This window comes from Dermacentor variabilis, unplaced genomic scaffold, assembly GCF_050947875.1.
Source record: "Dermacentor variabilis isolate Ectoservices unplaced genomic scaffold, ASM5094787v1 scaffold_43, whole genome shotgun sequence".
Classification (NCBI taxonomy): Eukaryota; Metazoa; Arthropoda; class Arachnida; order Ixodida; family Ixodidae; genus Dermacentor; species Dermacentor variabilis.
Window position 1 is genome coordinate 261,452 of NW_027460621.1, and position 24,582 is coordinate 286,033.

General features: G+C 43.7%; 1 long non-coding RNA gene across 1 annotated transcript in view; it reads right to left on the minus strand.

Moving 5' to 3' along the window:
- Positions 1-24,582, minus strand: part of LOC142569055 (uncharacterized) — a 61,544-nt gene that overhangs the window by 13,993 nt on the left and 22,969 nt on the right. Inside the window, exon 2 of the long non-coding RNA XR_012825628.1 lies at positions 14,802-14,865. This is a non-coding gene — a long non-coding RNA (uncharacterized LOC142569055). The remainder of the gene's footprint in view (positions 1-14,801; positions 14,866-24,582) is intronic.

Here is a 24,582-nt window from a genome sequence, read left to right on the forward strand (position 1 = left end):
TACGTTATAGCGCTCCAGCTGACCCTGATTTTTCTGCCCCTCCTAAAAATAATGTATATCCTTCTAGGCACAACGCATTGTTATGTGGCTGTGAATCGTTACAGTATTCAGGGAGTCTGACCTATCATGCACGAAGCATTAAAAAAAAAGCATTGATCATCCGAAGCAAACCAGACCAGTTCCTGATCACGTTGCGAAAGCGCCAGGAAGTATTTTTGATTTCAGTGCATTTATTCTAACGAACGAATTTCTAAAATACTGCTTTAATTATGAAGATTTAATATGGAGGGCTACTCAAAATCAAGGAACGGCTAAGTGAAAATATTTCTAGCAAGGTGCACATCGACTGTTTTTCTTTTTTTTTTCGGCGAAGCGGTTTAACCTGCGCGATTTAAAAACACGGCGTTAGACGCTTGAATACATTGCAGAACAAAACTATCCGATTACAATTACAATCAATACAATCATGAATGTAATTTATTGCAGTTACTGATTATTGATTCCGGAAAGTGTCTAATTACGGAAGTGTGATCAATTACTTTTACGCAGCTTTTTTTCAACCTTCATTGTAATGCACAAATACAATAAATAGAACCAGCCGGTCTGGTTCTTTCAATGCATCTTTCTACGTTTATATCTATGATATACCGTTTATGATATTTCTACGTTGTTTATCTTCCATGACATTTTCTTTTTAGGAAAAGTTGTAGCTAATATTCCTATGCTTTCTAGTGAATACATCAGCAGCAACACCGAAAGCGCGCTTGATGTACGCGCTTGATCGCGAGGAGTTAGTGTAATGTACAAACTCAAAGAACACATGATTCTGGTTACATAATGGTATGATGCTAGCTTCTGTGTCCTCGTGAAGCACATGACTTCTTGTTGATGCGGCTCAGAGCAGGCACATTCTGTAGGCCCTACGAAAAGCTGAAACAATATTCCGTAGTTTATTTCCAGTCATAGATTTCCGATGTCGCCGTCTCTATCGAGCCACATCACCGGTTAAAATCGTCGGCCAACATCTGGTTGAGCATTAATCAAGATTAGGAAAGAAATACAAAACATCTGGCTTTGCCTGCCTCGTCATAGAAATCAGTAAAAATGATGCATCACACGACTGCGTGTATTCCGTGCATAACTCCCGCCCAATTGAAGTCATGAGAGCAGCGTCCCCTTGTACCAGTAAGTCTCTTCAATAAATTAATGGGTCACAAGAAACTGTCCACTGCAAAAAGGTATGTGATATACAGTGAGCACTGTCGAGTTAAGAAGCATTAAATCAGTTATAAAGGTAGAATAAAATGCACTTTATTACATTTATTTACATACTATACGTTACGTACGAATCTGCATGTCACTGCGCCCGCGCGCGGTATGGCAGCGCCATGAAGCAGCTATAGGGCAAACGCAAAATGTTCATCGGTAACTGAGCGCAGCGTAGACGCGCAGGAGGCATGTTGTTTCTTTTCACGATGAACCAAGAGATACTGGCGAATACTGCGCTCCTACATCAGGGAACCACGTAGCCCTGAGCGAAGATCCTGAGATATGTTGCTTTTCCACTGAGCGACTCTAACTGCTGCACAAGTATTGCGGGTGCGTGGGTGCCCCATAACGTGGTAGCTTTCATACTTTGCGGGCTCTATCTTGACCATACAAAAATTACAGCAGCACTCATCTAACGATAACTGTCGATGGTAATTTGATTAGCAATCTAGCAATGCGGCGACACGCCGTATACATGAATTCACGTTTCCTAACATATATAGTTATCATTCCGAGACTCCTGCTGCTTCGGCTAGTTACATACTCCACTATCTCCTCACTTCGCTTCACCACTCGCTTGCAGAGGCCAACATGAGCATGGCATCATTATGATTGTATGACGCTGACGCAGTGACTATAGAATGTAGAAGTAGGAAGGACGTCGATGGGAAGACAAAGGTGACACGAGCACGATCGCTGTACACTTTGTGATGTTGATGGTGGTAAAATGACGACAGCATGATGACGACAAGATGGGGACATTGCAAGGACGACGAATATGTGGTGAATATGATGAGAAGACGAACGTAAGAAGACAACTGCATGACGAAGCTGGAATGACAATAGCTAGACCACGTAGGCACGGCGAGAATCGTTTGAAAACAATTTGATGATAGCGATTATAAGATGACAACAAAAGGACAGCGATCACTTGACAGCGGCATCTGATTCACGATTTAGCGATGGCAGGATGATTCGATTGAATGGCGATGAAATAATGTCGTCGATTGATACCATGGCAATGCACTGGTATGAGAACATTTGGAGAACGACGAGTGTATGAGGACAATGGCGTGACGAAGACTTCATGGCAAAAGTCCCATCATGAAGCTGGAGTGATCACGACGGGGACCAGAATCGTACGACGATGATGGTCTGATCACGGATGCATGATAGCGGCTATGTGGTCACGACGGCATGACAACATCGGCATAATAACTAAAGAATGACAGAAGTTAGGGGAGAATGAAGAAGGTCTGAGGGCGAAGGAACGATGACGGTGCAATGACAACGGCATGATTACATTGCGGTTACTTTAGTGAAGTGATTACGATGAGACAACGAAAGCGCGTTGACGGAGGTGTGACAACGACTGCGTGGAAGCGATGGCATGACGACTTTCAGTTTTGGCGACAATGGAACGACGGCAACAGGATCACGATGAAGGTATGACAGCATATGCATGACGACAACTGTATGACGACGGAACAATGACGATAATTGTGTGACATTGGTATGAATGCAAGGGAATGACGATGAAGGTGACGGCAATAGAGTGATGACGACTGTATCCTAAAGCCTGTAGGACGACAATGGCGTGACGACCGCGGCCTGACGAGAGCCCAATGACGAAGGCTCAGTGACGGCAGTAATGCGACCACGATGACTTGGCGATGGCGGTCTGAAAGCAGAAACATGATAGCGACTACCTGATGACGATGACATGACAATAGTGGCATAGTCACGATTGATTGACGACAGGAAAATTAGCATTTAATGACGGCGGACTCACGTCGTTGGAACGACGAAGGCTGCGTGGCAACGATAGAATGGCGATATTCATGGAACAGCGATGACAAATTGGCAGCGGGACTACAATAGCATGACGACAAAAGTATGACGACCACGGCATGAAGAAGATCGGATAACAAAGCTGCAATGACGACGAGCGAAAGACGACGACGTCATCATAACTGCGGTTTGTCGAAGAATGCATGACGACTATAGTATCAGAATTGCGTGATTACGACAGTTGGATGACAAAGCGGCAATAATGGCAATTGAACGACCAAAAGGCTTCACCACCATGACCATATGCCTAGTCGCTCAGTATATTAGACAACGTGGACCAGTGGGTCGGCTTCTCGACGAAGGCGTGATGAGAGTCTAAAAAAGTAGGTGGAATATTCACTGTGGAACTACCACGACGTCATCTGGAGCAGATGGTCATACCTACAGGCCGAAGCTGGTGGAAAACTTAGGCCACTCGGTCATTGTAAGAGGCTAGATAGATAGATAGATAGATAGATAGATAGATAGATAGATAGATAGATAGATAGATAGATAGATAGATAGATAGATAGATAGATAGATAGATAGATAGATAGACAGATAGATGGATGGATGGATGGATGGATGGATGGATGGATGGATGGATGGAATGGAATGGAATGGAATGGGATGGGATGGATGGATGGATGGATGGATGGATGGAATGGAATGGAATGGAATGGAATGGAATGGAATGGAATGGAATGGGATGGGATGGGATGGGATGGGATGGGATGGATGGATGGATGGATGGATGGATGGATGGATGGATGGATGGATGGATGGATGGATGGATGGATGGACGGACGGACGGACGGACGGACGGACGGACGGACGGACGGACGGACGGACGGACGGACGGACGGACGGACGGACGGACGGACGGACGGACGGATGGATGGATGGATGGATGGATGGATGGATGGATGGATGGATGGATGGATGGATCTCAAAATCACTGAAAAAGGCAAAAAATGTTAATTGCCTTAGTATATAGAATGTGTATTATTGCGGTATATGCACCACCCGAAACGCGATGTCGAATGCAAAGTCGGTCAATTTAGCGTACGGAAAGGTAGGTCTAGTTGACACGTAATCTTTAGACATTAGAATAAAGCGACCAGAGCATAGTGCACATTTTTATTTACGTCAGCTCTAGAGATTGTGGAGCTTGTGCACAAGTGAGAGGCAGTGTATCTCTGTGGCCGTATTGTGACAAGGTTAACCTTAGCGATATTTTTGATATTGGATGTTGCATCGTTTTCACGCCTATAATGCGCTAATTCCACAATTACGTTGATTTCAATTTGGACAAAGAATGAATCCCTTTGGTTCATTAGGAAAAGAATGACTCAAATGAAATGAACTAGGGACTTACACTCATTGTGATTATGTCGCCTTATTGCAATAGCAATTATACGGACACTCCAAGCGCATTTCTATCAGCGGCGTTGCCGTGAGCGCCGCCGTCAGCTTCCATATAACGTCCAAGGGCGATAAAATCGTCGCCGTGCGCCGTATGCTTTTTGTCCAAGTTAAAGCATGCTAGGAAGCGAAGGCTCAATCTCGGGCACGCAAGGAAGCGAAGCGGAGAGAAAGCGCGTTCCCGCCCGGGCCGCTGTGTTTGGAGAGCCATCTGCAACGCCGACAGAGTCCGCCACGCGCTGTGTTTTTGCGGTTTAGTTCGCGTTGATGGGAGAAACAGCACGAAGGTTAATTCGCTCACTTTTGCTGCAGCGATGATAGCGAGTTTCTGCTATCATCGCGTGAGATGTGTTCATATTTGTTTGAGCGAGCGGGATTCTGTGCTTCTAAATTTGGTTAGTATGCCTATGTTTACAAGTTTACGCGACCAATAAAACTGCTATCCTCAGTTCATACAGCAGTGCGCTTTTTTCTTATCCCAATCGATGCTTGACTCTTTCGGCGCAACTGTGACATTTTCATGCTGTTGTCGTGTTTGCGTGGTTGTCATACCGTCAATATCATGCTCTTGTTGCTGTACTGGCCTGCTCATACCAACGTGATCTTGTCGGTCGTCATAGCGTCTTAGACCCACCATTTTTGTTCTACACTCATCATCATCCCAATGTCATCCGGTCGTCTTTCTCACGCAGTCGCCACTACACCATCGTCATCATTTAAAATTCGTCAGCTCCTTGTGGTTATGCCACCGCGCCATTAGGCGACGTTGTTAAGCGTGTATCATTGCAACGTGGGACGACGCCTTACTAGGTCGCATTTAGCAGAAGCAACATAAGTCTCAGAATGACAAGTACACATAAATAAACGTCACTATAGAAAACTATTCATGGTGCCATTGCAAGAATGCTAATCGCATAACTATTGACAGACATCGTGAGGTGAGTTCAGCGTAATTTTTCTGTACCTTAAGGCACTATAACCTAAACCTATACGAAACATCTCTATTCCAAACATCCAGTCAGCCTTCCACGATTGGTCAAACAACTTTCGAGCCATCACCCACTGCGCCCATCTATGTTATGTGCAAAATGCTTATCCATGATTAGACCACACGAAAGCAAAATAATATTTTTTTATTAGACACCTTCATCGCGAATCACGAAAAAGGCGTCGTTTTACAACTTGCTATTGGTAAAACATTTTAGGGCTAGGCCCGCTCTACCTCTCTGTCACGAAACGTCGCAAAATCACAAAAACTCACCGCGTCAATGCGATGTGTACGCTTTAAACACACATTCATACACTGAATATAACAGAAAACTACTCTGAAAAGGTCGAAGCCCCTCTCTTAAAGAAAGATGGCTGAACGGGAAGCTTTCCCCCTATGAAAACTAAATCAAAGTCAAAGTCAAAAGACAACGACCACTCAAAGAGCCGTAGAAATGTTGGGCAACTCGATGGCATGCATATATGATTTGATTGCTTGTTTAGGATGGTAATTATTGAACACTGAAGTTCAATGAAAGCACATTTTGTTAAGCTGTATAGCCTTCATTTTGGATTATGTAGGTGTTGCTTACGCGCACACGCTCGCACTTTCATGAACAACTCTACACTTGCACAGCATTGCCTTGTGGTAACTGTTGTAGACGGTCAGAGGCTCTGCGGTCGTAACTTGACACAGCCTGCTTGTAAAAGTCAGATCAATTTAGGATCGATGTTGGATCGTGGGTCGACCTAGCACCTTCCGCTTTAACAACAAGCAATGTAGCATGAAACTCTCGATCTGTTTGTCATGCTCTTTTGTCACACCGAGGTTAAAGTCACCGCACACGAGGATCGGCGTATTTCTGGCTTTAAGGTCTTCATCGTTTCTGCCAAGAACGTTTCCGCGTCACAAAAAGACGTGTTCAGTCTGATGTGTACGCTGACGATCACAAGACCTGCAGGCATATAAACTGTACAATCGTCTCCCACATGGCTTGTGCATGCCGTTGCCGATTCACGGGATCGGCCTTACGGGCCACATCGCGCTCTTACTTACGTTCGCGTACGGCAGTCTCAACTTCTGCCGTGTGCTGCACCTGCGGTCTACTCACGGTGACGGCAGGGAATGAATGTATTGCGCGACGCGCGTAATGCAATGCAGATATACACCGTTCGTCTCGCTAGCATGGCGTACAACCATTTTTCTTTGAGAAAGGGATTTTATTTTCTGCATATCCTAAGATGGGGGGCCCTTTTTCATGTGCACTTGCTGTCTCCGGTAAGCGGAGAAGCTCAGTTACTCGCCACACTGGTGGTGTCATACCTAGCAGGCTCAACGTGGCATACGCTACTGTTGCTGTGCTCGTACTCCACGTCCTTAACAGGCGCTCACCAGCTGGCTGCTCGACGTTGGCGCAGTACCGCGAATATAAACTGTAGCGTTCTACGCAGATGCGCAAGTTGGCTTTCCTGCTGTGCGTTTGCGGCACTCATGGACGAATCAGTAGATGTAAAAAGCTTCGCCTTAATAACTGAAGACTGCCCTGTTCCATAATCAATGAAAGATGGCTGCCCGCCGATCCCTGTGGCACTGGCTACTCGGAGTTGCTGGGGAGCATGAATTTTCTTGGGTATAAGAGATGTTATAAGAGATAAGAGATGTTATAAGAGATGTTGTAAGAGATAAGAGATGTTATAAGAGATAAAAGCTTATGCAGACCTTTCGGCATGAATGCGATATCGCTCTACCAACTCTACTTTCTTGAGGGTCGGTTTTAACGGCATTTTTAACCTTACCTTGCAAGCCACTACGATTTTCGACATCCCACTGTAAGCTAAGTAAAGGGAAATGGACCAAATGCGGACGGCGGCACCTTCCTCCTCATGAAGTTATCTACTTCACGTGGCAGGCTCGCCCCGATTTCTCTGTCCATTTGTGCGTGCTACTTACTTTTTATCAACCAATTAGATCAGAAAAACTTCTCAATGTAGGCAATGCTATTCGCTTTGAAAGCAAAAGAAAATTACATTCTATAAAGGAGTAGCGCCTTTGATTAAGCTTTTGAAATAACGACGCGGGTTACCGCTCGATGCTTGCGTCAGTAGTCGCACATATTTGCCGTCAGGAAGGTGGAACAAAATCTTTTTACGTTGTAGTGCCCTTGAACCACGGCCGCATTTGTGCATCTTATTGTTACTGCATGCCAGGCCTCTAATATGACAACTTTTTATTGTCTTCGGGACGTTTCTTGTTCGAAGGTGGGCAACTATGAAAGACTACTCAAATAATGCCTGAATCTTCAACTAAGTGAAGGGACGACTGCACAGCGTCTGACACTTGTTAAAGCCGCAGTTTGTCTTATTGTGGCCACTTACCGTATGTCATTACCATTATTTATACCGAGTGCGCCTTTGTGGGAGATGTAGATAGTATCTATGAAATCAGATTTGTGTGAAGTTCCCGCATGAAGCTTCTTACAGAGCGATGAGTTGAAGGCCATAGCGGAAGCGGAGGCCGCGACCAACTCACGCCCGCTTACACATACCCAGAAGACGGAGAAGTATTTCCAGTGCCCCTAGAAAACTTTTCGAAGGTTCCCCACCGGTCCAATGAAACAACCACAATAAAGACACCGCTAGTTAGCCACAAAACACTCAGAGGCACCTTTTCTTCGGAAGTGGGGTAGCTTGAGAACTGTAGGAAAGTTCTCATTCACGTGTGGCCATAATAAAGGAATGAGCTTCTTCTGGAGCTCTTGCCGATTTATTGGCATGCTCAACCGTCCGAATGCAGCTTAAGAGTGGCAGATGGAAGGTTCCTTGGAGAAGAGAGAAGCTTCCGGCACTCTGGCCAAGAACACGCGAGCCGTTTTTCGCCATGACGGCTTCATTGAATAATGTCGCATTAACACCCAAAGCCGCAAACGGCTTAAACGAACAGCGAGAGCTCTTCCTCAACTTTCGATACCTGACACCTGGGTGATGAAAATCACAGAAATTTATCTAGACAAAAGAAGAAAAGTCAGCCTAAGGTTGCGGACTTTAACTTGCTAATCCACGCTGTGGTAGGAGAAGAACGGAACAGGAGAGGAGTAGAAGTAGCGAAGATAATATTTTTGTAGGACGAATGCATAGCCGTTAGCAAAACAGCACACTTATGTGTGGAGTCTGGTCTCGTGTTGTGCGAAAATCGTTTATGGTCCACACTGCTTTCTTTAATGCATAACAAATGAGACTAAGAGTTCCAATATTCCTCTGATATTAGTATGGGGTTATACATTGTCAGGAAAAAGGCCAAGGTTTGTGGCGCCTTTCTGTAGGTTGTACTGGTGGAAAGTATGCGTTTTAGTGTCTCTCCTAAATGGCAGCGGGCGCAATATGGCCTTCTCTCCCTACCAGTGAGGTGTGCACAAAACAACGTGAATGCCATAGCAAATCGTGCCCTATGAACGAAAATTGTATTTTTGTTAAGAAATATCGGCATCTTGCACAGCACGCTATCGCAAAATAGGTATATGCATAATTACTGGTTAACAGAAGAAACTAGTAAATCAACGTAACATTAGGAATAAAATAAAAGCAAACAATGGATGGGCTGTATGAGATCAGAGGAACAGCATAAAAGAAGGTATGGCTGTATTATCTAGCTAATTGATGAACATAATCAGGGAATACCATAGCGAATTTGTCTTTGTACACATCATGATATAAACACCCTCGATGGTATTCGAAACCCTAATTCTATGCGCAAAGAAGGAAAACGTAAAACACTGAAGCGAAGATCTTATTGGGACATTTCTAAGACGATTATTTCGTGGGGTGGGTTAGGTGTTAGGTAATATAGGTGTTTCGCCAACAGAGAAGTATGCATGTGGGGCAAAAGCTTGAGCATAATCTAATTAGCATGTGACAACAGAGAAAAATAACGGGCGAAGTAATTACATGCAAATATAATAGCCTTTTTTGAGCAGACTGAAGCTTATCTATGTCTTTGGAATAATGTGGTGACGAGACAACCAACGCGTACTCAAGCAGAGGCATCATGAATGAGTTGCATGCCGTAAATATACAATCTCTAGTGGCAGCGGATACGCCGCTTTCAAGATAACCTTTTTTCTCAACGCCTTCTTTGTTATGTGTTCAAAAGTGTACTTGCCATATTAGATAAGGCTTAAATGAAACTGCAAGTTATTTAAACAATTTAGAACACACGTGTTCATGTGTTTAACTAAAATATTTTAATATGAAGGGCTGCTTGTTATTCAATATTGTTTTTAAAAGTGTTTTCTTGAAATTAGGTAAGATTTTCCACTTTCTGCTGTGTTCAAAGAAACAAGAGAAACCTTCATTTAACATAATTTGAGCATTGGTACACACTATTGTAGAACCAATAACGCAATCATAGGCACAAGGTCTTATTATATTGAAGGCGTACCAAGTTATTTCAAGAACGTACTTTATTAAGTAATAAACAACAAAGGACCGAAGAGGGAGCCCCGCGGTGCACCTGAGGTAACATTGACACGAGATGAGTGAGCGCGGTTAAACACAAAGAACTAAGTTTTTGAACTTCACTTCTCTTGCATCGGGTCAAGTATTTTAGGTTCATGAATATTTCTGCTCAGTTTGATTAGAAGTTTGTTATTACACTCCACATTGAATCATCTGCTCTAACAAATGAATGTAGCATTAAGCTCTCCCCTAAGGTTAGGCGCGTAGGCACTAAAACGTGAGAATTTTGAAAGTTACGATACCGTCAATGAGCCTGAACAGAGGCGAAGTTGGGCATTCGAGGGAACATTAGGATCAGATAGATACTCATTGATACAATAATTTATGATGTGCTCTAAACATTCGCAACACGTTGATAATAAAGAAATAGGTCTCTACATAGACATTACCGCCTTATTTCCATCTGTATTAATGGGAAGAAGCTTAGCACATTTCCAGAGCACTGGTACAATAAAATATTCCAAAGACTGCAAAAATTACCAAATAATAACAATGACATCGTCAAAACGTGTGTGGAATGTTTTATTTAGCCAAGTAATTTCTGTAGTATTAGTTTTGTCTATAAGGTTAGGGGCAGAGGTTGCACTTTCTTATAAACAACATTAGGAAAAGGTGATGTCGAAGTACCGGTGTAAAAGAGAGACTTGGGTCCATGAAAACCCGTGAACACTTACTCAGAGTAGTCATAAAGACATCAGACATGGCATGACTCCCTGTGCATGTTTGATCAGCGACAAAAAATAGAGATAGTTCTTGCTTTGCAGATTGATGGTTTTCCAAACTTTGTTTGGTTGCTTTTAATAAACAATAACAAAAAGTTACTACCAGTTAAACAGAATGGTTGCTGCTGCTCGAAAACTCATCAAATGAGAATTCGAGCTAATTAAGTAGAGCGTTGTTATTGGCACGCCCAAAGTGCACTTTGATAGAAATGGCGCTCAGGTAGTGTTGTTTTATATATAATAGAGGTCGGCGAATGCGAATATTTTCGAAAAAATAGCATATTACTTGTAAGTATTAAAAGCATTTATATTTATTTTTGCATATCTAGATATAATGCCTGTACTGCCTAGTAAAAAAACGGGCAACTGTCAGGGACGAATAATGCGTTTTAAATGTAACATTGCTATACGTGATCATAAATTGCATGAATAGTCTCTTAACATTTTCAGAGCCTTGTTGCAAATAAACCTTCGAAGAATGAGTGGTTACTTTATGGAATAAAGCTTTACAAAAAGCTAAAGAATTGCCAAAAAAAACATCACAAGAGTTGGTTAAAGAAAACTGCAGAAGGACTTGTGTGCCGTAAGCACAAGTGAGACGGCAAGAGTAAGTGAAAATATTTCTCGTCGATGCCTAAAAGATACAAGACATGCAAAACGACTAGCCTGCCAAAAACGCGAAATAATAGACCACTAGCAATAGTCACAAAATATCATGTAGGCTTCCACCGCGAAATGGACAACGAAATGGAAAGGAAATAAACTTTCACATTCACTTTCATGGAAAACAAAACTTGCATAATTCATGTTGTTTTTGCATTCGTTTGAAAACGTTTACCCTTATTTCTCTTCTGATAATTTTGAATAATTTCTTTAGCAGATATAGATGAGTAACAAGGCTTGAACATTAGGTTGTTGCGAATGACTGGAAGTGCTCAAAAATGCTGAATGGTTGCTTTTCAATTACGACTTCGAAAAGTTAGTGTGCAATAGTCGATTCGCTTTCGATAGTTTGAGTATTCGCCCACTTCTAATATATAGTGGTTAGAAATGATATCTCCAGGATCCAATGGGTCTTCGGTATTTTTAGAAACAATACCACTTTGTATGAGGTTCTGAAATCATAATAGACCATACAAGTATACACTACCATGTACAAATGCAATTTAACCTGCTTCAATGCTCAACATGTCATAAGGTGGGGAAACCAAAACATTCCGTTCACAACGGTTTAACAACCGTAGCGCAAATGCTGTTAGCTATCCACAGTTATTGATCCTCGTCTATTGACCGTACGTGAAAATTGTGGTCCATAGATAAGCACCTGCAGCATTTGGCGGGGGCAGCCATTCTTGAAAGGGGCTACGGTACGTAGCGGTAAGACGTCTTTTATATTGGTGACTATGGTATCGCATGCTGCGCGGCAAAGTTCACTCATCATGGCATTGCTGCAAGCTGCCGCTTTGCCAAACAGGAGCCTCTGCACGTTTTTGCGCAAGCCGCAATGACGAATGCTTAGTAGGTTGGCGATTAGGTATAATTGCTCTTAAATTATGAGACAAGTTCTAGACGGGCATGCGAGAGCGAAAGAAAGTCGCAGTTTCGCACGAAGGGCGAGGCATCCATACTAATAGAAAATTCGTCTGCAGCCATAATAACTAAGCATAGTATATTTATAGGCCGCATAAACATGTAAACACTCGCTTACTAGCTAAATTACCAAACCTGATGTGAATGCGTACACGCGAACATGTCCATATCACACGATGACGGCGGATATTCGCTGTCAAAACGAGGGAGCGAGGAAGCGCGGCCGTAGCAGCAAGCGAAGTAACCTTCGTACTCTCTATCGCTTCAACGCAAACTAAGCGATGACAACACAGCACACGCAAAGCTACGAGCAGTCAACTGACCTAGACTCTGCAAGCAAAGCAGATCACCTGCAAGGCAGAGCCCGCGCAACCGCACGCGGCCATGCCATAAGCAGTTGCTATTGAAGTATGACGCCCACCTACTTCATTCCCCCTCCCCCCGCGGTCGGTTCATTGCGCGCGATGGAAGACGACACGCTTCCTATCTGCTTTTCTCCCTTGCGCAAGCGAGGTTGAGCCGTGATCGTCCGCTCACCCACGCACGCTTCAATCGTACATAGAGCATACGGTGCGCAGCAACAAAGTTGCACCAGTAGCACCACTTAAGAATCGTGCTACTGGTGGTATGTTAAACGTACACCCGTAGTGAAACTTTGCAACAGGGTATATTGCAGGAACGCCAACCTCTGTAGAAATCTGAATAATATTTTTCTTTGCTTTAATGTGTTCCGCAAGTTTTGTGAGCCGCATTAAACCAGTCGAGTATTTAAAGTCAATATATTTTCAACACTTTAACGGACCTGAGAAATTTCGGAAAAATGATGCAAAGCGCAGATTTGTTTATAGACTCGCATTTTCTGCGATTATTGTATCAACATGTGAACCCACGTGTGCCTATACCGCTTTTCAATGTCTTATTGTATACTATAGCGAAATACAGTGTGTCATACTTCCATGTGTGAATTTTAGGAGGTAGCGCAATCTTCGTCATGCTGAGTTAAACCGCCCTTGGGAGTAAAGCATTTAAGGTGACCGCTTTGGCTGAAGATGTTGAAATATTTCTTTATGATAGGGTTCCGCCAGGAGACCGATGTGTTGCACCTTATGACAAGAATAAATTGAGTAACGCTACGAAGTACCTGATCAGTTTTCACTTCCGAGTAGACCCCGGCGGTCGAGGCTCTATGTCTCCCTCGGTGCGTTGGCGCTAACTCGCGCTGGCAATATCCGACCAATTGGTTTACCTTGAAGCTTATCCCTATTCGAATCAATTAGCTATAGTCAAATCACACGCATCTAAGTCGAACTCTATGACTTCAGAAATGCTGATATTGCTGTGATTTGCCCCGAAAATGCAAATCATGAAACATCCAGGTTGGCTAGCTTTAATGTTCCGCCATTCCTCTATTGTTGCACAAGGTTCATCCTCAAAGAAGAAAAGAAGTTGATAGTGATACCTGAGTAACAGCGCTAAAAAGAAATAAATCGATAAAAGAACGAACCTTTTGTTCATAATGGTGCCAGATTAGTAAAAAATATTGATCAAACATTTGACACAAAGGTCCTCACGACAGGAGACGCAAAAGGCTTATCTTTCAATACGTGTATAATAATATCCACCTGCAGCTTCGATAGCTTCATGTATAGAAGTGCCAATTAAAGCTGTTGTGCAGGTCATTGAGCTAAATCTTGATAAGCTAAAGAAATAGCTTAACAACCTAATACCTAAAGAAAGAGACGAGAATTGATTTCTCAAAAAAAGATTTTTTTCCGCAAGAACACCCCGGATGATCTCAGTGCGGCGCAATTTTTGATTCTTGCAAATTTGCAGGCATTCTTTTAGTATGACCATGTACCAGCTAGTCCAACTAGCCACTCTCATGTTTATCATTATATTGCGAACAAACAAATTGAGTTGGGCAGATTTTGGTTTAGAAGTGCCACTAACGGACATGGAGAGCATCAGCGTGGAACAACATTTGTTCACAGCAACGAAACACATTGATGTGGTTAGGTCGCATTTTTATTGAGTGCTTTAACGACCATTATTTCCTTTCATTTATCATTTGCTCTCCCTCTCTCTTAACGACCATTATTCAGGTCTGAGCTGAAAATGATTCGGTTCAAGAGATAGCGCGACAGCACATCTGATTTAGAAAGATCCATTCGTTTTTCTAACTTTCAGTTACCTCTCAAACACGCCTTTAGTCAGCGTGGAAAGACATTGGTATACAGGTACGAAACATTTACAGTCACCAGAAACTAATTGGCAGAGGACCTTCGTGGTGGAGGCAATAACAAACTTCATACGTATAGGCAAAACATACCCAAGAAGTAAGCGATATAAAATGGTAGAAACATAGACATCATCATATTCACACCGTCACCAAGCAGATCTACGGAAGACGCGCTCTCCCTGAAGTATCAACGTCAACAAGGCAAATAATATTCATGGCAAACTTACCCTGAAAAAACCTGTCAGTTCAGCTCTAGATACGACGTACCGAAGACAGGACAGAAACTCTGCACTGCGAATAATGCAAAACAATTTCTCTTTGATACAAACATGGAATACGTTTGAAAAGAAGATAGCAATACACAAGTAGATGTAGAAAAATAAGGAAAATTCAAGGGTACTTCGTTGTCCCTATGTGGATGAATGGAAAAATATTGCGACCAACGCGAGATGCCCATGCTCTTTCAGTCAATGAGTAACTAGTTCTTGGGACACGTAGTTTTTGGTTCGACTCCCGCCAAAGAAGGGTGATGGTTTCGGCATAAGTAAGCCATCCGTGGTCATATCAGGAAAGGAGAATGGCATTCGCAGACAATGTCAGCGCGAACAGTGAGCGGCGATGGAATCTTTATAATGTATTTCTTCTTGATTTTTGAAACCATTATTGCTTTTTTAGATGTATATTTTACCTTGTTTCCTCAGTTTTTCTATATAAGCACCTTGTATCAGGCAATCAAACTTCAGTTGGCCATAAGCGCTTGCCCTCGTTTGATCCTGTGTCACCTGTCCGTATTCGTGCTGTGCCGGACAGTCCCGCCAAATGTCGAGGGTTCGACTGCAAAAAACGTTCGCGTGTTCGCGTGCCTTATATTACCATAAGCTTAATTACCTGTGCCTTAATTAATATCGTCTGAAGTAACACGAAAAATGGGGGTTGGAGTTGCTTAATAAACAACATCCTAATTTACAGTGGCTAAATATCTTTGCCTTTCATGGTTTCTACGCGCACCAGAGGTGAGGGTTCATGGCCTTAGTTAACACCAAAAGTCGCGGGTGTAATAAGTCTATCCTTATTAACTGTTCCTTAACGTCGTCTTCATCATCATCATCATCATCATCATCATCATCAGTTTGGTTACGCCCACTGCAGTGCAAAGGCCTCTTCCATACTTCTCCAACTACCCCGGTCATGTACTAATTGTGCCACGTTGTTCCTGAAAACTTCTTAATCTCATCCGCCTCCTAACTTTTTGCCACCCCCTGCTACGCTTCCCTTCCCTTGGAATCCAGTCCGTAACCCTTAATGACCATCGGTTATCTTCCCTCCTCATTACATGTCCTGCCCATGCCCCCCCCCCATTTCTTTTTCTCTATTTCAACTAATACATCATTACCTCGCGTTTCTTCCCTCACCCATTCTGCTCTTTTCATATCCATTAACGTTACATCTATCATTCCTCTTTCCATAGCTCGTTGCGTGGTCCTCAACTTAAGTAGAACCCTTTTCGTAAGCCTCCAGGATTCTGGCCCGTACGTGAGTACTGGTAAGACCCAGCTGTTATATGCGTTTTTCTTCAAGGATAATGGCAATGCCTGACAAACGCACCCCACCCCATTCCTATTCTTCTGATTATTTAAGTCTCATGATCCGGATCTGCAGTCACTGCCTGTCTTAAGTAGATGTATTCCCTTACCACTTATAGTGCCTCCCTACCTATCGTAAACTGCTGTTCTCTTCCGAGACTGTTAAACATCCCTTTAGTTTTCTGGAGATTAATTTTTAGACCAACCCTTCGGCTTTGCCTCTCCAGGTAAGTTAGCACGCATTGCGATTGGTCCCCTGAGTTACTAAGCAAGGCAAGGTCCTCAGCGAATCGCAAGTTACTAAGGTATTCTCCAATAAATCTTATCCCCCATTCTACCCAATGTAGGTTTGTGCGTACCTCCTATAAACACGCTGTGAATAGCAACGAATAGATCGAGTCTCCCAGCCTGACGCCTTTCTTCATTGGGATTTTGTTGCCTTCTTTATGGAGGACTACGGTGGCTGTGGAACCGCTTTAGATATATATCAGTATTTTTACATACCGCTCGTCTACACCCTGATTCCGCAACGCCTCCATGACTACTCAGGTTTTAACTGAATCAAACGCTTTCTTGTATTAAATGAAATGTATATGTAAGGGTTGCTTATATTCCGCACATTTCTCTGTCACCTGATTGATAGTGTGAATATAGTCTATTTTTGAGTAGCCTTTACGGAATCCTACATGTACTTTGGTTGAGAGAAGTCTAAGGTGTTCCTGATTCTATTTGCAACTACCTCAGTAAATACTTTGTAGGCAACGGACAGTAAGCTGCTCCGTCTATAATTTTTCCAGTCTTTGGCTTCCCCTTTCTTATGGATTAGGATTATGCTAGCGGTTTTCCAAAATTCCGGTACGCTCGAAGTGATGAAGCATTGCGTATACAGGGAGCCCAGTTTTTCTGGAACAATCTGCCCACCATCCTTCAACAGATCTGCTGTTACGCGATCCTCCCCAGCTGCCTTCCCCCTTTGCGTAGCTCCCAAGGCTTTCTTTACTTCTTCAGGCATTACTTGTGAGATTTTAAATTCCTATAGACTATTCTCTCTTCCATTACCTTCGTGAGTGCCACTGGTACTGTATAAATCTCTATTGAACTCCTCAGCCACTTGAACGATCTTATCCGTATTAGTAGTGATATTGCCAGCTTTGATTCTTAACGCATACATCTGATTCTTGCCTATTCCTAGTGTATTCTTCACTCTTTTTAGGCTTCCTCCGTTCCTGAGAGCGTGCTCAATTCCATCCATATTATACTTCCTTATGTAAGCTATCTTGCGCTTGTTGATTAACTCGGAACGTTCTGCCAGTTATAGTCTAGATGCAGGGTTAGAGGCTTTCATACACTGGCGTTTCTTGATCAGATCTTTCGTCACCTGCGACAGCTTACTGGTACCCTGTCTGACGGAGTTGCCTCTGACTTCTATTGCAGACTCCTTAATCATGCCCATAAGATTGTCCTTCATTGCTTCAACACTAAGTTCGCCTTCCTGTGTTAAAGCTGAATACCTGTTCTGTAGCTTGATCCGGAATTCCTCTATTTTCTCTCTTACCGCTAACTCATTGATCGGCTTCTTATGTACCAGTTTCTTCCGTTCCTACCTCAAGTCTCAACCAACCACTTTTCAAACCACAGTATTCTCAGTGAATCTCTCTTTACGCACTTGATAGAAATCTGTAGAAACCTGAACGTCAGTTCTGATCCCTATCTTATGCATGCCAAAAGACAATATTATCTAAAGATTACTGTTCAGGTTGGGGCCTTTCTTCAGATGATCGTTGAAGGATAACACTCCGGCCGCATGAGATGACGCATGAAACATGACCCGCATCTTTTTATTCATCGAAAATATCTTGATGACTTCGTTATGTAGCATGTATGGCGTCTTCTCTTTGGCTTTAAGGTGCTGGCTTCTTTCACATACTGCGTGATGGTGACGTACTGCGGGACCGCCGTATCATACAGAAGTAGACCTGCACTCTTGGGCAGTGTGCGTAGAAGGCACTGTCGCCTTTTCATCACTACCGATCGCTTGTCAGTAAGTTCTATGTCAAGCGCCTTCCAGGGGAGGCCTATTTCGTCGCTTTGGTCGTGCAGCTTACCATTGTTGCTAAATTCTTTCAAAAGAGTATTATCATGTCCGGATTAACCTGGCTGATAAGTCATACAGATGTTCTCAAGCCGCCAGAATATTAGCAAATTTGGCAGATCATCGAACATGGAACAGGACGTTCGAAGCCTACACACATTTGTTTGCGTTTACTGATTGGGAGATGTGTCATTGCTTACTGGGCCTTGGATTGCCCTTCCGGGTGCCTAGCCCATAGAAACGAGTTCTTTGTCGTAGTCATCACATGGTACTTCTTGTCCTAATAGTTTCCAGTTCTATTCTGCGCTGATTAGCAATCTCCTTTTTCCTGTAGTGGTTTACGATAGACAACTGTGTCAGTGAGGGGCTTCCAACAACGCTGTATACTCTTGGAAAAGGTAATGTCGTGCGGTGTCGCCACAACGTCCTTGGGAATGTGCGGGATTTCAATTCCTTCAATTTCTACAAGAGTCCCGTCAAACTGACTCTGCAGTGAAAGTTTAACTATCTTTCGTCGTGCAGTGCGGCAGGTCATTTGATGGCCAAACATGCGTCTGCATAAGTCAACATCATTTATGACTTCTATCTTCAGTTTTAACTTCAACAAAGGTACGTTGGCTGCCGTTAACAGGAACGCGTCGATTGTAGCAGTAAAGATTCCGGCCACTCATCCGTGCTCTGACCGTTTGAAGAAAATAGCAGTGTCCACTTTTCAACGGTTCTTTCTGCCTACTTGTGTAGGATGCATCGACGCACTGCTAAGAAACTGCTCCATGTCAGTTGTAACCGCTTGCTATCTGTTCTTAAAACACACAGATGAAGCATGTCTGCGGGACAGTGGGTACAACTAACCTTGCGGCGGCAGTCCTGGGCCCGATGTTGCTTCGTAAGGCACTCGAATTAACTGCCGCTTGCCGTGATCACCTGGTTTTTTTGCTATGGCTCAAGGAGGATTTGTATTCTTGATGTACATGATGCTTCTCGCATATGACACACGTTCCAGTAGCAATGTTCCTTAGTAGCGCTGCTAAAAAAGCTGATAGTTTTCGGTGACCGGATCCTGGATGCAGGTCTTCGCTGGACACCTGTAGTTGACCATGTGCTGGTTTCATCCCGTAGTGAACATCGACGCGAAAATACTGCAGGAGATCTTTGAGGTCTTCCTCCACTGTTGGCCGTAGGTTCCGACTGTTACTAGCCTTAAGGCTTCTGTGTCTACGGTACTTTATGACATGTTGAGGCATGGCTTTCGTTAACACTTCGCCGGGCGCTGCTGCCCTTCAGCATGCAGGTACTCAGAGACCTCTCAGCCCTCTTACATAGACCTTTACGAAATCGTATAGGTTCCGCAATCTCGTTACATGGTTCGAACAGCTCACTGGACTTGGAGAGCGCAGGTTGTCAAGGTACTTTGCCTCGATGATCTTGGTGCTACCGAAATGTTCCTTGGGAATCTAAATGACATCGGAGTAACTGTTTTCGACTCTAATGATCCCGGAGGAAGTTTTTGGTGCATAGGCATCTCCTGATGAGCGCAGACACTGGAACTTGTCAATGTTACTGAGACGGGAGTTCTCATGCACTTGGGACCGAGCAAGCCCCAAAACAGCAATTACTTCATCGTTGATTCATCGAACCTCAGCAAATCCAGTAAGTGTTGTCAAGATCCAAGTGCGGCATTGGCATCCACTTGGGGACCATTCTAAGCAGAAGCAATCCCGCTGGTAGACCCTTTGGTTTGTAGCTGAAAACGAACAGCTGTACTGGTGGCTGGAGCATTCAACAGCTTCAAAATATGGTGTCACAGCAGTCTCAGTGTGCCTGCGACCCGGTCGTCACATTCCATAACGGAATCCTGGCCAGATGTAATCTAACCGTGGGACATCTCGGCATAAAGCTGACCTTTGATCTTCGGAAAGTCATTCGTGGTCTTCTCGACACCCTGAATGATAGTCCGGGCAATGCAAGGTTGAAATGATTCGATTCGACGAGGTCACTGATCTCCTTTACAAGTCCCGTCTACTGAGCTCTTCGAGCTGCATGAATCTCGATGGAACAACCGAGAGGAAGTCCTGCGCCCGGGGTTTGGTACCACATGTAGAGGCGAGAGGCTTTTTAGAAATAGCAGACTTCATCATCGGGGACAGAAAAACCTTGCGAACGAGACACAATGCATCAGGTCATCTTCGGGCATTTTTTTTTCGTGCCCATTCACCACACTCCCTGTGGCATGTGAATTCCTCCAAACCCGATTGTCGTTGGCTTCTCTGCGCCGCACAGCGTAACAGTCGATGCTACCAAAATACAAGAGACAGGCATTTACACGCTGCACGCTTTTTGATGGCAGTACAAAATTATATGCAGAGGTCAACCGACAGTACAAAGGAATGTAATATTTATAACCCTTCATAGATAGTGCATGCATAGTGACTTTCAAAACATTTTATTATTATTATTATTATTATTATTATTATTATTATTATTATTATTATTATTATTATTATTATTATTATTATTATTATTATTATTATTATTATTATTATTATTATTATTATTATTATTATTATTATTATTATTATTATTATTATTATTATTATTTGTAGAAACATACAGGCACACGAAGGAAATAGGGAGGGAGCTAGCTGACAACTGCCAACGAGCGGCCCACAACGCCTGCCTACTCAGTCGGGAGGAGGGAATGAATAGACGAGAAGAGAAGAAACTAAGAAGAATAAGAGGAAACAAAGAAATAGGAAGGAAAATAGGAAATAAACAAATGAAATTGACCGGGACAAAAGAAGGTAGGAACATGGAAAAAAATACTATAAAAGAGAGGCCAAATCAGTTTTCTGCATAATAGTTAGCAAGGGACTAGTGACTTGGTCCCGTAGAGCAGCACCTCCTCTCGGAAAGGGGAAACCATCAACGGTCGTACACTTCATTCCAATCAGACCGTATTCCTTAAATAGCAGTGAAAATGGTGTGAGTAATGCGGGACACTCCAATACAAGGTGTTCAAGTGTCTCACAGGAGCGCCAGGACGTACACGGCGGACTGTCCACACGTCCTTGACGACACAAGCGTTCGCGCACCAACACAGAGCCAACTCTTAATTGCACTAACGTTGCTCTGGCATTGCGAGGCCAGCCACAGCCACGAACACGGGGAGGGAACGAGCCGTTTGCAACATGGTGGTCTGGGTGCGGGTTTAGGAGCTACTGGCGGATTAACACACGGGCGTTGTCAATCATACAAGACATTTCTGTGCAGTCACTCCAGTTATGAGCACAAGTTAAAGCAAGGCGAACAGCCTCTTCATTTACAGCAATAACCACGTACTAACGTATCTACTAGGCAATGAGGGAAACCCCACGAGACGTATTTTTCTTGGCATACTATATTATACTGTGGTGAATTGGGCTATTGGCCTCCTTCTCAACATCCTGTTAAGGGCAGCACGGCACTCTGTAACGACGACGCATTCGACGTGCGTATTTCTTCCTGTACCTACTTCAGAGCAACATTAATCACTAGCAGCTCCGCAGCTGTTGATGAGGATGAATGAGGTATTCTAAACACCCTTCTTATGTCAGTCGAAGAGCAGAAGAAAGCTACTGCAGCGCCTCGAGCTTCGCCGCTTATCGATGCGTCCGTAAATATTTTAATATAGTATCCATATTCTTCAAATAGGCGCAGCTGGGCCAACTGGAATAGGGTACAAACAGGCTCGTCACATTTTTTTGTATGGCGGAAATCGAAAGATAAATAGGGAAATGTCATCTTTTGATGTGTTCCACCGTACTTGTTAGAAAGGTAGTAGTTTCTGCTATCTTACGAACAATGCCGTCATTTTCTCCATGCTGTAGAACGGTCGCCGAATGAGCCGGTTAATAAGTACTTGTCCATCTGAGTCTTCGTGAAGACGCTCTACGCGATATAACGCTCTCTGGTCTGCTTGCAGCATCAGGGGCAGCTGGTGTGCTTCAGTGAGTAATAGAACAGACTGTGCCTCACGAGGTAATTAATCCAAGAATGTGTCGGAGGGGAACACGGCGGTCTCGTTCCAATTGAGATATCAAACTAGGTGGCATGTTCAACACTGGCAAGGCATACAGATTGCCAGAAAGTACAGATGATTGATTACCTGTAGTGCTGTCATCTGGCCACAGCCATGGCGCCTTATCACACAACAATATTAAATACAAAAGACCTTGTAAAAACGCTAACGGAAAACATCTTCACATAAGATCAACACAAAGTAGGGAAAGAAAAAGGTATGCGCGCCCAGGAGTTCAAAGATGAAACACGACCTACACTGAAACATGAAAAAAGAAGAAAAGCGAGGGCATAGTCACCGAAAACTCCTGATAGCATGAGTAACAGAAGGGCCTTTTCCCCTTGTTTACAATATATGTTTCTTCGGAGTATCTTGGCGTGCAGCCAGGAAGGAGTTATAGCCTGTACTTTCAGCAAGAAGCCCCGGCAGGCAATACCATTTGCTGGCTGCTAAAAGAAGTGCGAAAAAACTACGCACGGAAAGCTGTTAATCTTTGTTGCCGTGATTAATGCTGGTTAATGCGCATTTTAAGGATTAATTAGGTCACGTGTGTCGTTAATTGGCTGTGTAGAAAGGTTCTGTGGAAAAATGCGAGATGGTTTCTTGAATTTAGAGATCGTTAAAGATCCCCAGGTGGTCGAAATTTCCCGAGTCCTCCACTACAGCCTGCCTCATAATCAAAATGTGGTTATGGCACGTAAGACCCCATTAATTTTTTTATTTAGTTTGCCTTGCAATAATATCAGCTGGATTGAATAACAAAAAAATTTGAAATTTTGTGGTTTTATTCTTGACGTATGAGCTCGTCCGATTTTGAAAATTGGCTTCAGATAATAAAGAAGACTAAAGCGTTCTGTGGAAAACCTGTGCGGTACACCAATTTTGTGGTCTACGTATTGAAGACAAGCAGCGAAATATCTTGCTGTTATAGTTAACGAATTGTGCAATGAAGAATATCCAATACTGCAATATATAATTATGGGGGTTGAAGAATTGCGTTACGCTGAAGCTTCGATGGCCCTTGTATGGACGGTGACGGCGATGGTATGGCTAGTTCTAACGTGCTCGTATTAGCCCTACCATTGCTGCAGCGTCTTGCACTTGCCGTGCAAAAGGGGTACACATACTTCGTCGACAGTCATCGGCCAAGAGTTGGCAAAGTGTCTTGTCTTTTCTTTTTGTTGGGGGGGTGCTTATGAAATCACAGTCCTACGTGGTCATCGCACGTCCTTCACGGTGTCTCGACCATTGCGGTAACTCTTGTACCACTCATGCCCACATTTTTTGATAAATCAGTTTCCATACCACTGGTTTTGCATGACCTTACAGTCGCTTGGCATTTCCTAAGTTTCAGGCACAATTTCACTCTTTGTGGCTGCACCGTTTTACCCACAAAAGTGTCGTAGCGCTACACAGTACTCCACGTCTGGTCAACTGTACTTCCGGACAACCACACGGCTTCGCGAACGACGACTGAGTGAGCCCGGGCTTCGTGGACCTCATCGCCAGCCAGGATAAGCAGGCACACCGCACGGCAGCAATTCTTTCACGGTGTTTATTGATGAGAGATGGTTTATTCGAGCAGCATATTTGGTGAATGTGCGGTATAGGCTGGCTACAACACCTGGAACTGGATCTTCGGAGTAGACGCCAGGTTATTTGCACCATGATAACCGAGGAAGCGACGCAGTGTGCCCAGAGTCCGTCGGCGGTTATGATCGTGCACCGTTATGCGAAGCTGTCGATCGCGGACCGAGCATCTCTGGCGAAACTCCGAGTCCAGAAACATTCTCTTGAATTTGGAATCCGCCCGTTGGAACTCCAATGAGGTCAAAATCAATCTTCTGCCACTCTGACGCAGATTCGAAAGACCTAGCTTGACGCTTACGAGTGACCTCAAGTGCGCGATCTTGAACCGTAATCCCCCCCCCCCCCGCCATATGAAATTTATACCGAAATGAAAACATGTCTACAGCGAAGCTCAAACTTAGCATTAGGAAGTGTCGTAATCGTGGGTGATTTTTTTTTTCTGTGCTGAATGAGGTTTTTGCCATGTGATTATAACACAAGCGTTAAATTAAGTCAAACGATGAATCTTCAGGTGTTTCAACGGTATAATTGTAACGTCTTGGTAGCACTAACCAATTCATTTGAGCGTCTCGCCAGTGCTCGTGCACATCTGCCACATTTGCTTAGTGGCTCTGACGTGGCGCTGCTCAGCACGGCGTCGCGGAACCAAATGTCACCTGCGACGGCCGCATTTCCATAGGGTCGAA